Raw genomic sequence first — 12,895 nt, forward strand, 5'->3', positions numbered from 1 at the left:
TTTTAAACATATGCTAATAGGAAAAAAAGAGGCCACTTCAAGTAGAGTTGAAAGTTGGACTATTTGCAAAGGTGGGATAATTTATTTTTCCTCTGGTATTGTTTTAAATGTATATCTAGAACAGCTACAGATGTTACCTGTGAGCATGTGTTTCCAGAAAAGATAGTTGTCTTATGGTGAATCTTCATTTGGCCAGCAAAGGATACAATGATCATTAGCTGTGCTATGATCCCACTGTAGGAGCTAGTGAATACTCTGTTTTCACACTGCTAAAATAAATCTTCATGAAAATCCTTCTGAAGGAAAGGTGGGGCAGAGAGAACTGAAACATAACTGGCAAAGTAATTTACATGTCTCTCTTTTCTATTGCATTACTAGACATTCCCCCATTCCTTCAGTGCTTTGTAAAGGGTACGTGAATCTGGTCAGGGTTGATCTTCCAGGGTTCGATTTACTACACCTAGTGGGGAAAAGCTAAATTGAACCATCAGGGCTCGGCAGTTGGCCCTGTTACTTTTCATTCTCAGGAGGAGTAAGGAGGTTCATGGGAGAGTTTCTCCTATCCACCTCCATCTATATGGACAGCCTGATAAATCAGTCTTCAGTACATCAATTCAAGCCGCACAATTGTCATAACTGGAATTGTGTGTCTAAGATCAGCTTTCAGGTCTAACGTGCCCTAAGATTATATGAAATTTTACTGTGTGAATTTTTTTTTTCTTAGGAGCAGTATTGTTGTGCTGTTAGATATTTGGCCTGCCTTTTTCTCCTTAGTTTACTACTGCTTCCTGGAAAGGAGAGAACAACATTAGGTGCTTTTTATAATCTCATCATTTGTTGTAGACAACAGCAGATTTTGTATCCTCCAGCTTGAGCATTCTGCAGACTCAGGGTTTTTCTGGACAGTTTGCACCAACGCAGTAATGTAACCTCAAGTAGCAAAGGTTCAAAATAATTTTCGGGGGAAGAAGATATCTTAACCATGATAAAGGTTAAAGTTTCTTCTGCCAGAATAGAATTGATTAAAATCCATGTCATGAAAATAAAAAGAAAACTGCTTTTTCTGTAATCAGATATATACCCTTTAGTTTTCAATTCTCACCTGATACTTTTGGTCTGGAAAATTTGACGGGGCTGTTTGAAAGCACTCTAACATTTAATTCAGTTTTTGATTCCGATTTGTTTCCGGCAGCATTTATGAACATAAATATCCCCTTTGTAGATCTTAGAAAAATGTATAAAATCTTAATTCAAAGCACTGGATAGATCTGAAGAATTTAAATTACATTGTGCAATATGTTTGTGAGAGACATTTTGACTGGGTAAAACAAGGAAAAGAAAAAGTTGCTTATTTCTTTTTCCAGTTCATGATTTTTAAAAACTTTTGCAGTTAAAGGGATAGTCTGGAGTTTAACACATTTCTGCCTACATATGTTTGTGTGTGCATTAGCAGCACTCTGTCTATACAGTTTTATTGTTCTCAGACTTCCTCTGTGTTGGTATTTCTCTCAACAACAGCAGGATACAGAGAAACACTTTTAATAGGAAAGCATGGTTGTAAATCCACAAACATTATTCAAGGAGGATTTAAGGGCAAATATAGTAACAAAAATTATTCTTTTAAAAAAAAATTACATTTTGAGTTGACAGTGACCTTTAAATTGAAAATTGGAATTTCAGTGCTTCCTATGATAAAAAGATAACCTGAACGGTTCTTCTTACTCTGCGATATGCTGGGGATGGGGGTCTTAGTTTAAGATTCTCAAATTGATTTTATATGCCTTTAGAGGCACTATGAATCCTCCAAACATCAAAGATTATAATCTGTCACTTGATGTGACAAGACCAATTGTTGAGCATGTGTGCTGTAATTTTTTTTGGGGGGGAGGGAGGTGTGAGATAAATAGTAGTGTATCCTGTAGATATTTTGAAATTCAGTTTTTTTTATGTTTCCATATTCATCATAGTGTTTTTAAGCTAACTAAGACCAATCTCTTTATCCTTGTTCCCCACAGCCCTTCCCTTCTTCCTTGCCCCCTCCTGAGGAATACTTTGCCATCTATTCCATTCTACTTTATTGGTGAAATACAACTATAGGTTACTTCACTAACCTGTTAATGGGAGAGTTTAGAAAGTGGTGCAGTATCTCCTTTGCTTCTCTGGAGACTAGATATGCTAGCTCCTCTATATTCTGAGTTTCATTGGAAACAGTGATGAGATTGGTCTTGAAACTCAATCCTCTTGCATGGAGGAAAAGAGGCTGGTTCACCAAAGGCATTTTTTTTTAAAGCAACTTCGTATATACAATACTTGTTATAGATTGTCCCTTGAAAAAGGCTCCGTTAACTTGCTCGTTCTGCAAGGCTAACTGCAGCAGCCAGAGGATGTTTCCAAAACTCACGTCTGGCACTGTGATCTTGGGAAAGAATACATAAACAGTAATTACTGCAGCGCAGTACTAGGAGAGGATTACAGATATAATAAATGTGTACAGTTTATCTTTTGGGTAACAAGTAAAACCAAAATCTTGGCTGCTTGTGGTCTTTACAGATCCAGTGATTCTCTTCACGAGTGTAATTAGTGTTGACCCCAGAGACTGGCCAAATGCCAGTTTGGGTAATTATGTTCTGCTTACCTTAAATTCACTCCACAGTTTCAATTGGATGAGGTATCTTTCGGTTCTTGTCCTGTGTAGTTCAACAGCATGGCTGGGTTCAGTTAAACATTTGCTTCATTTCACTCCAGGGTGGTTGTGTTTCAGTGGTTGCAGTGATTTGAGTATGTGTAAATCAGCTTGCAAAGTGTGTTGGAGCCCTTCTGGATGTTAGGTGCTCTCTAAGCCGTTATCATCCAGAGCAGGTGTTTTGGCCTGGTAGAAGTACAAATAGCATCACTTTCTTGGGTAGGTTCCTTGTCTTTTTGTTTTTGTTTTGTTTCAAAGTCAAAAATACAAATGGAGAACTTAAATTTAACATCTTATTCCGTGCATGACTGATAGTTCCTGGCAGCCCCATGAGTCAGTCTGTTAAAGGAAGTGCCACTTCCAGTAGTTCAGATGTTTGTTTGTAGAGAGAACATAGTGACATCTCCTTGACATTTCTAACCTCAGCCAATCAGCTGTATAAGGATTCATGAATGAACAACCCCTCCTCCATTTTTTTCAATGGGCAGCGTATGGTTCTGTAACCCTAATCAGGATGGAACAAGTGCTTGCTCATCAGTTATGCATATGAAAAAGATAGAAACCGTGACTTCTCATTGAAGAATTGCTTAATGCACATGTGAGAAACTTGGAGTGGAAAAATGTAGACTTTGTTTTGTTAAAGGGTTTGTATGTGTGGGCACATACCATGCACAATGTTACATTGCTAGCAGGGTGGGACATTCGTGTCTGGGGTTTTGCCTTGTGGGAAGGTATAATGGAGAATTAAGCTGTGTATGTCCCAAGACCAATGATTAAATGATATGTGGGAGGAGATCATCTGCTCTCAATGGTTTTAGATGTTGGAACTTAAAGATACTGTGTTTTTTAAATGTATTTCCATGGTACCTAGAGATCTGGATGGGTGCCCTTTTGTGTGGAATTTCTGTAGACTGAGGTAAATGCCAGTCTCAGAGTCCTTTGATTTCCTTTTCCCATCTCCATTCATCGGTCTACACCAGTGGATCCTCCTAATATCAACTCTTCATCCTTTTTATCTGCCTTTCCCAGTGTGTTCTATCTTCTCTTTCTCTCTTATTTGTGTTGTAAACTCTTTGGAAAAGAGATTGTCTTTTGTATATAGTATCTGGAGATGAGAATTTTTATTTCCTTGTTTGTCGTTGACACAGTTCGCATGAGAATCCAAAAGCAGTAACATTTACAAAACTACACAGATAGTTTTATTTTGGCTGTCATCTGGTACCAAATGTGGTGGTGGTGTTTTTAAACCATGGATACAAGCACTGCGCAGCAGTGTGGCCAGTGAGCGTGGAACATGTTAGCCAACGGAAATGGCAGAAGTAGTTTAGGCATGTAGATTGTAATTAAGCAATTGTGCTTGTGGCTGACCAACAGACGGGTATTAACAGAAGTTCTTTTGTGACAGTTGGCTTCTTGTGTCATCTGTAAGGTAGTGTAGCAGTTTGCCTTCCAGTGGCAAGCTGAAGTCTTGATTCTGCTCTGCCATGGAGGCACTGTCACTCCCTATTGAGTAGCCAATTTTGTGAGGTCTTTTTGTAATCAAGCCACAAGGTGACTGCAGGATATGCATAATTAAACCATTGGGTTGACATGCACTCCATTTGGCTGAAGCAGAGTAATATAGCCTAAAACACTTCAGTGTTGTTTCCCTGTAAGCCAGTCAATAATTTTAACTGTTCATCTATTAGTAACAGTTGAAGCAGGGTCACATGACTGTTTCTTCAAACTGGCTAGTTTGACAGGCTATTGTGTTACTGCCTCCCCCAACTTTGTTTTTTTTTTTCCTTCTGTAACATTGCCCTCTACTTGGCCCTCCTATTATTGTTGGGATTTATTTTATTTTATTATTTGGTTTGTTCTTGCAGTGTAATTCAGTATTTTTTCCCACTGATCCGTGTAATCAGAACTTTCAAGATTGAGATTAGTTTAAGCATCTGCTGATTTTCATGATATTTCAAAAGAGTAGCTCTGGCACCTGATACAAAAGAACTTAAAACACATCAGGAGATACAAGCTGTAAAGTATACAGATGCTTCAGAGGAGAAACCAGGGTGATAAGGAAAGGAACAATGTGGGTGTTGTACAAGAAATGAAGTGGGAGGGATTTGTAATGAAGGGAAAGGAGTTGCTGTTTCCATTGTTTTAAAGAAAATTACAAAATATATAGCTGAAGATTTGTAGCTTGTGGGAACATCAGTTGCTGTTGAAGATTGGAGAGAAAAGACCTTTGGTAAACACTGTTAGTCTTCAGCTTTGCAGGTTGGTCACTTTTTCAACACGAGGGGTGGTAGTTCTGTGCTATAGCTCTCAGTTTCTGTATCTTTCTTATTGTACTCTGGAAGTAGAGAGGACTCAGGGAAGTTATAAACCAATAAATCAGATGTTGGCGATAGGCAAGATGCGAGAGGCATTAAAGAAGGATGAGATCACAAAACATCTGGAGAAACATGAGCTGATAATGGCTAGTCAGCTAGACTACTTTAAAAAGTAAATCTCAATTGATAGACTTATTTGTGGAGTTTGAAGAGGAGCAGGAATGCACCGGAGAAGGTGTTTTGGTGGCAAAGGATACAGATGCATATGGTTAGCCAGTACAACACAGGTGGCCTCAGCATTGAACTGTCAGGCTGCCTGAAGGGAGATTGATTGCTTGGAGGAAGGAATGGCATGAAAATGCTACCCTACGAGTAGAGCTAGTGAGAAGCATTCCTCCGAAACACTTTTTTTCAATGGTAAATATATTTCTAACAAAGATTTTGTTATGAGTTATTTGGTTCAGAACTTTTAGTTTCTCAAGAATAACTTTAATTAAAAACAAGTGAAGGCATCTGTTTTGAATTTTGAAGAAATGAAAATGTCTCACTCCTCCTGCCCCAAATATTCAAGTGGGCCAGATACTTGTTACTTTATTTATAAATGACTTGCCATGGAATCCCTTTGTAAGCATGATACTCCAGTGACTTGCCAATCAAATGATACAAAGAAGAGATCAGATGCTGACATGCTGATCTCTTATGTTACTATGCAATGCCCTAGATTAGTACTCTGTCGTTACACCTCTGGCAACTTCACATTTTGCCTACTGTCAGAAACTGAATGAATTACTGAGGAAAAGACACAAACCTAAATGTCAGATCACATCACAAAAAGGCCACCTTGCTTGCATTTGAGACGCAGCAATGAGGCATTGAAGTATTTTGAGCCAGACTTCAGGAGAGCTGGTAATGCTTTGTAAAGCAGGTTTCACAGTCCCTGCCCATAATAGTTCTAGCCCTAACTTGTATCATTTTTGTTTGTTTTTCATGATCCCTTGGTATATACATATATTTTAAAGAAAAAAAAAGTTGGGAGAAAAAGTGGAAAACCACATAAGCCATTTGTTTACTGAGCGAAAGATCACCACATCTGGGCTTAGCAAGAGAGTACCGAGTGGGAATGGTCTAAAAGCAGGATAAAGAGAATGTAAGGAGAAGAACCCGGTAGCTGTGGAGCAGTGTAGCCGCCATATGGTGATATTTGTTTAATCCACAAAGTTCTCTTTATGGAAAACTCTTTAAAGATGACTAGGGCAGTTGATTGACCAAGCTCCATTCAAGAAGCAAATCTTAATATGCGAGCTTTTCATGCAGGTACACTTGAGCCTCTTTATTCTGGCCCTGGGACACTGGGTATGCTGGGTTGAAGAATTTTTAGGCACAAAGAGGGTCCTGTGATGTAGGGTCTTGGTGGGGGGACTGCTGCATGATGAGCAAGTGGGGGTGGAGTGCTTACCTGATGCCCCACTCCCAGGAGCACTGCAGCTCCTGGGTACTGCCCCCCACTGCCATGGGATTTGTGGGGGACAAGCTGCCAGACATGCATTTTGCTTTGCTAATGTTGCCCCAGCTGGCGGAGCAGCAGTGCACAGAGCTGCTTCCTTCTCCATCTGCCTGGGTCCAAATCACATCCCAGTTCAGGGACTACAAAAGTATGGAGGTTCAAGCATATACATATTTTTTCCATCATCTTCCACTAATAAGCATTTGTTGCAAAGAGAGTTTTAATAAAGATATAATTTATTTTAAAAATATACATTGAAATAGATTCCCCTTCCCTTCACCCCAGTGGTACTGAACACATTAGACTACAGGTGCAATGTTTGTCTTTAAAAAGGAACAAAAACCAGGAAACTGTTCAAGGAAAGAGGAAGAAAAAGAATGGAGAAACAATAACACCATATTAGATGTGAGAGAGTCTGTATTTGTGGGAAATATACATCACAACTAAATGGGGAGGAAATAACATGAACTCATTTATAGAATTTTTTATGGAAAGATGTACTAGACTTTATCGTGTATGCTCTCACCACTAAACTGAGCCAATAATGAAAAAAAACAATTAGTTCAAAAAGAATTGTTAGACCCAGTTTATTCAATGAAGACTAGATCATCTCTGATTGTAGCAGATGGATGGTTATACATTGAGGGTTGAAAGGAGGCAAGAATAATCCATTATTTCCCTTTCTAAAAATTTTGGGTGAGTTTAGAGGTGGTATTTTGAATTACAGTAAGGTCTCAGAGTACCAAAACAAAAAGCAGTCAAGTAGCACTTTAAAGACTAGCAAAATAGTTTATTAGGTGAGCTTTCATGGGACAGACCCACTTGGTCTGAAGAAGTGGGTCTGTCCCACAAAAGCTCACCTGATAAACTATTTTACGAGTCTTTAAAGTACTACTTGACTGCTTTACGTCTCAGAGTACATGAGGGTTCTGTTCCATGCACCCTCACGTAACCCGGATTTCGCACAAGTTGGGGTCTGGCTTTTTCCCTGGCAGAACACATGTTCTGCAGCCGGGGAAGCTGTGGAAAGGTAAGTCCTGGGGTGGGGGGGCAGTTGGGGAGGGTTACGCTTGGCAGTGGGTTGGGGCTATGGGAGGTGGTGGGGGGCATAAGGCTGGGATGGGTTAGGTCTGCAGGTGGGGAGAGGGGTGGTGTTAAGCTGGAGCTATGTGTGGGGTGGTGAGCCAGAGCCCTTCTCAGGCAGTGAGCCAGGATGCGGCCAGAGGTTGAACCGGAGCAAGAGTCAGAGCCAGGTGCAGGTGGTGAGGTGGCGGGGGGTGAACTCTGTGTGTGTGTGGGGGGGGGGGGGGGGTTGAATTGGAGCTGCTCATGGGAGTTTAAACCAGGGCGGGGAGTGGAGGGCAAACCCGAGCCATGCACGAGAGGTGAACCAGAGCCAGAGGTGGGGGTAGCAGGTGAGCTATAGCCGCCCATGGACGGTGAGCGGGGCCGCGGCTGGGGGTTGAGCTGGAGCCAGAGCCCAGCGTGGGTGTTGAGCCGGCAGAGAGGTTGAACTGGGGCTGCACGTGGGGGGCTGGGGGTTGAACCAGAGCCACGCGCGGGGGATTTAAACCGGGGCAGGAGCATGGAAACGGGCCCGCATGCGAGGGGTTTGAATTGGAGCTGCACAGGGGGTTCAAACTGGGGCGGGGGATGGGGATGAACGGGAGCCATGCACCGGGGTGGTGAGCCGGGGATGGGGGTGGCAGGTGAGCCAGAGCCGCGTGTGGGCCATGAGCCGGCAGGGGGTGTTTAACGGGAACCAAGGAGGTTGAGTTGGAGTTGCGCCTGAGGGGTGGTGAGCTAGAGCCAGAGGCAGGAGTCGGGAGTGAGTGGGAGCTATGTGCGGGTGGTGAGTGGCGCTGGGAAGGAGGGCTGAGCCCGGGTCATGCAGAGCCAGTGGGTTTGAGCCAGGGCCGGGGTAGCAAGTTAAGCACAACTGGAAATTGCGCTACAGGGTTTACAATAGGAATGGGGGTCAGACGCGTAAGAGCAGAGTGGCGTACTCTGAGTTTGCGTACTCTGAGACCTTACTGTACAGTAAAAGCCATGTTATCTGCCCTTTGGATAATCGGCACTCTCAGATAACTAGCATTTGCTCTGCCACCAGCAGACTATCTGGAAAATATGATTATCTGGCCACCCCTACTCCCTAGGGTTGCCAGATAATCAAGACTGCTGATCTATGCAATTGTTGTCTTAAGGATCATGCAGCAGCCTTTATATGGGAAGAAAGGAAAATCAATGGGACTTGGGAGGGTGGCAGGCAGTGAGTGCATTGTAAGTTCAGGATTTGTTTTTCACCAAGACCATAAGTGCACATTGTATGAATGGTTTGAAAGTTTATTGAAGCGAACACAAGGGCTCTCTCTCTTTCTCTCTCTCTCTTCCTTTCTATTGTGTAGAATGCTGTTTGGTTTTTTATTAGTATGTGGTTATAGTGAGGATCATAGAGGGACATGTAAGCCATGGAAGTGAGTTTTGCCTTTCTTTTGATGGTCTTGAGCTTGGTGTGCAACATGCTCTGTCTTGGGCATGAGTTCCATGATTGCCTGTAAAGCTGTAGCTCATAATTACAAAAAGACTGACCCTCTTGAAGTTTATGGTACCATTGTTCTAGTGGAATGGAAGTCATACCTGTTTACTGGGTTGTTGTCAGCTCCCGTGATTTCATTGTGATTCTCGTGATATTTGATATTTGTAAGTACCAGCTCTAGGAAATGTCATGCGATTAAATGAGAATTTCAGGTAATTTTTTTTAAATGAAAGTTTGTAACATTTGTGGTTGTAAGTGAAAGCTTGAAAGCATGACTTTGGTGAAATGTAAAAATTTGAAAAGTTGAAGACAAAGACAAACACTGAATTTGTGTTAGTTTTTAAGTCCCATGGTTTATGAAGACAGAATCATGGTTTTTTAATGCTTAGGTTTAGCAATATTGCTGGTCTCTCAATTAAGTGGGGTCATTACCGTGAAGGGGACTGAAGACAAACATGATTATATTTCTAAAAAGCTAACAGTGTGAAAGAATAACTTGGGCGTATCGTGTAAGAGAGTTAACAGGTTGACCTAGTTTTCAGTTATGATCCAAACAGCCATCTTATCAGTCAAATCCTAGATAAATTGCATCTAGATATTTAATAAAAAAGGCCTAAAAAACCAAATGTGTATTATTATTTTCAGATCATTATTCTAGCCTACACAAAGCTGATTTTTTATGTTAATCAGACTATCCAGTAAAATAGCCAACTAAATTAGGCCTCTAACATGAGTGAATGGTATTACAAGTTGAACCTCTCTAATCTGGGACCCTCAGGACCTGACTGGTGCCAAACCACAGAATTTTCCAAACCACAGGAGGTCTATATTGTCTAGCAGCATTACAAATACTTCCAGTGCTTACTAGGCTCTTAGAAGACATTCAGGGGTAAATTAGGGCTAAATAACAGCACAGAACACTGAGAACCAGGGCTGATGAAACTTAGCCAGATGTCCACTTGTCATGGGTGTGGCTAACTGAAATCATAGGGGACCATGGATGTGGCCAGAAGCGAGTGTGCTGGATTAAAGGGATTCATTCTGTATTTTGCATATAACAGTCTTCAACACAAACAAATCATTTGCAAGATGAGTTTACGCTGTTTGATACTGATTCATTAGCTTTCAGTTGAATTTGACTAGATAACAGGAATATCTATAACATCATGCCCTGCTTTATATTTAATTATATGTAGTGGATCATATTGTCATTAAAGCACTGGACTGGGGACTCAGAATATCTGGGTTCTATTCCTGGTTTTGCTACAGAATTCCTGTGTGACCTTTGGCAAGCCATTTAGGCCTTGTTTAAGCACAGGTCACACCAATTAACTCAATATCATCCTGGTTGTGTAAGCACGGTTATAACTCTATAAAAGTGCTTTAGTTGGTATAGTTGATTACATGAAATTTAGTGAAATAAACTATGATGTTTTTATACTACTATAAATGTCCACATTAGGAGCTGTTCTGTAACTATATTTTAGTGAAAATCATACCTCTGCCCAAAATGTTTACATTGCTGTAAAAATGCTGTGTGGTTCAGGCCTTACTGTTCTCCCCAGTGCAGCTGTTTCCCCATCTGTGTAATGGGGATACTGCTACTTCCTTTGTCAAGTTTTAAATTGTGAGCTCTTCAGGGCAGGGCGTGCTTCAAATACTCTGTGCCCTTACGTGTAAGTCCCTGATCTTGGTTGAAGTCTGTGGGCACTATTCTAATACAAATAATGGCATTAATGGTCTAAATATTATTTAAAAAAATCTCATTTAAGTAAACATCAGATTGTGGTGAAACCAAGTGAAGTGAGTGATCCTGAGTGGGTCTAGTTCTTTTCCTGCTAGTATAGGTGTGGACACGTACTTTAGAATTAAAATTTTTCTGCCAAAATACTAGAAAATAGATGCATTTTCATTTGTATCTTTATTATTTCAGTGTAGGTTTGTGCGTAGATCAGGTCCCTAATTACCTAAGTTTGGGGGAAGGCCTTAGTCTAATGGGTAGTAATTAGTGTGTGAGAATGTTGCATGCTTTCGGGAATGGGAAGTAGTTTTAGGGTTTGAGTTTTAATTTCTGGATGTGAGTGATGGTCTGCTATACTCAAAGCTTGCCTACACAGGAATATTCTGGAAAACTTAATCCAAATGCTTATTTAGAGTGGACTAGTTAAACCTTGTTACATCTCAGTGTGGAACGCTTATTAAGAATTAAAGTGATGTTAATTTGGTTTAGTTTAATTCACTTTGGAAGAGAATTTAGATAAACCAAATTCAGGCCTACTTTGGAAGTGAATTAAATCTACTTGAACTTTGAATAAAAACTTACACATAGGCTTAATGCAGATTAACAAATCCACTTCAAATTCACACCTTTAGATAACTTGGATTAATTTTCCTGTGTTGCCAAGTAAATAATCCCCCAGTGAGTTTGTAATAGCAAACAGTGTCTAGTGTTTTCTTGGTTTTGCTGCTGTTCTCTTTGATTTTGTCTTGCTGAGGACCATATTTATATTGGTTAAGGGAAGTGGGTTAATGGTTTATTTCTTAACTTGAAAAGCTCTTTGCTGTGAGATTTTGATTGTTTATCCCACATGGCTCTAATTTTTGTAAACTTGTTTTTCAGAAATGATTGTTTCCTTGTTCTCTGTACTCTCTTGGTATAGGTTAAGTTGCCTCCTTGCTTGCATAAATGTGTGTAATTTCCTCCGAATAGTGTAATCAATAACTTTTTCTAACTGAGAAGCCTGAAACTAATACTGTTTTCATATTTGGAAGGTAGTCAGGGATTCCCTGGTAATACCCTTCCTAGTGGCTTGCCTGAACCTTCCCCTACTTAGCACAATTATTTTAATTGTTTCCAGTTAGGTTTAGCCTGTGAAATCTTGATACCTTTGATTTAGAAGGAGGATAAACGAGTATGGTGTGTCGGGGGGGGGGGAAGATGCAGGGAAATAGTTAAATTACATCATCACGGAAGAATACTTAGAGTTTTAAAGCCATTCTAGACTACATTGGCACCCCTTTGTTATACAGTGTAGCTGAAAACGAACTGCAGCAATAATGAACCAATCCATCTAAATCACAGCAGCTGAACCACTGACTATTCTATCTCAAAATGCAAATGTGTTGTGCAGAATGGATTTAATTGTAAATGTTTGCTTAGTAGGGAATATAAGCCTTTTACTTTGCTACAATAATCATGAATGCAAAGAATCCACAGATATGAAGGGCTTACATAGCTTGCCCCTGTTCTCATAACAGTACTTCATAGTCAGGGGTTTTTTTTTTTTTGTTTGTTTTTTGTTTTTTTTTAAATGCACTATTTGGCTTTATTTTAGCTAATCAATATTACTCCAAAAACACAAGTGCTATGAGAGGTTATGAAAACTGCAAGATGGCTATGTATACTTAGCTCATGCTAGATTTTTTTATTGTTTTTCTTTTGAAGTGTATGTTGTTCGTTATAACTTAATGGGAGAAAAAAGTGCTGATTCGGAGAATGTTTGGTTTGTCTTTATAATGCAACAGTGTTGAGAGTTTTACTTATTGTTTTAGTGTTTTCATTTAGATTGTAAGAAGGTGCCTTTTACGTGTTAAATGGGTACTGCTAAGGATTTCTACTCTAGTTAAAATAATCCCATGAAAGGTGACAAGTGACATGTATTCCCTTATTGGAATCCTTTAATCCTGTTTGTATGCTGTCAGACATTGCTCATAAAGGCTGGACTTTTGTCACTTTTTAATTTCTAATTAGAATTGGAGGCTACATCTACACTAGAAGCATTTGTCGACAGTAATGTCTGTTGACAGAGAACATGTGCACACAAAAGCAGATCAATAGAGAAGTCTGCTCTGTCGAC

The 12,895-nt window shown here is 40.2% G+C and overlaps 1 protein-coding gene across 4 annotated transcripts in view; it reads left to right on the forward strand.

Annotated features, from left to right (window-relative positions):
* AKT1 (AKT serine/threonine kinase 1) overlaps positions 1–12,895 on the forward strand; it is a 153,281-nt gene that overhangs the window by 64,325 nt on the left and 76,061 nt on the right. The window lies entirely within an intron of this gene.

Source organism: Carettochelys insculpta, chromosome 6 (genome assembly GCF_033958435.1).
Source record: "Carettochelys insculpta isolate YL-2023 chromosome 6, ASM3395843v1, whole genome shotgun sequence".
In the NCBI taxonomy this organism is placed as follows: Eukaryota; Metazoa; Chordata; order Testudines; family Carettochelyidae; genus Carettochelys; species Carettochelys insculpta.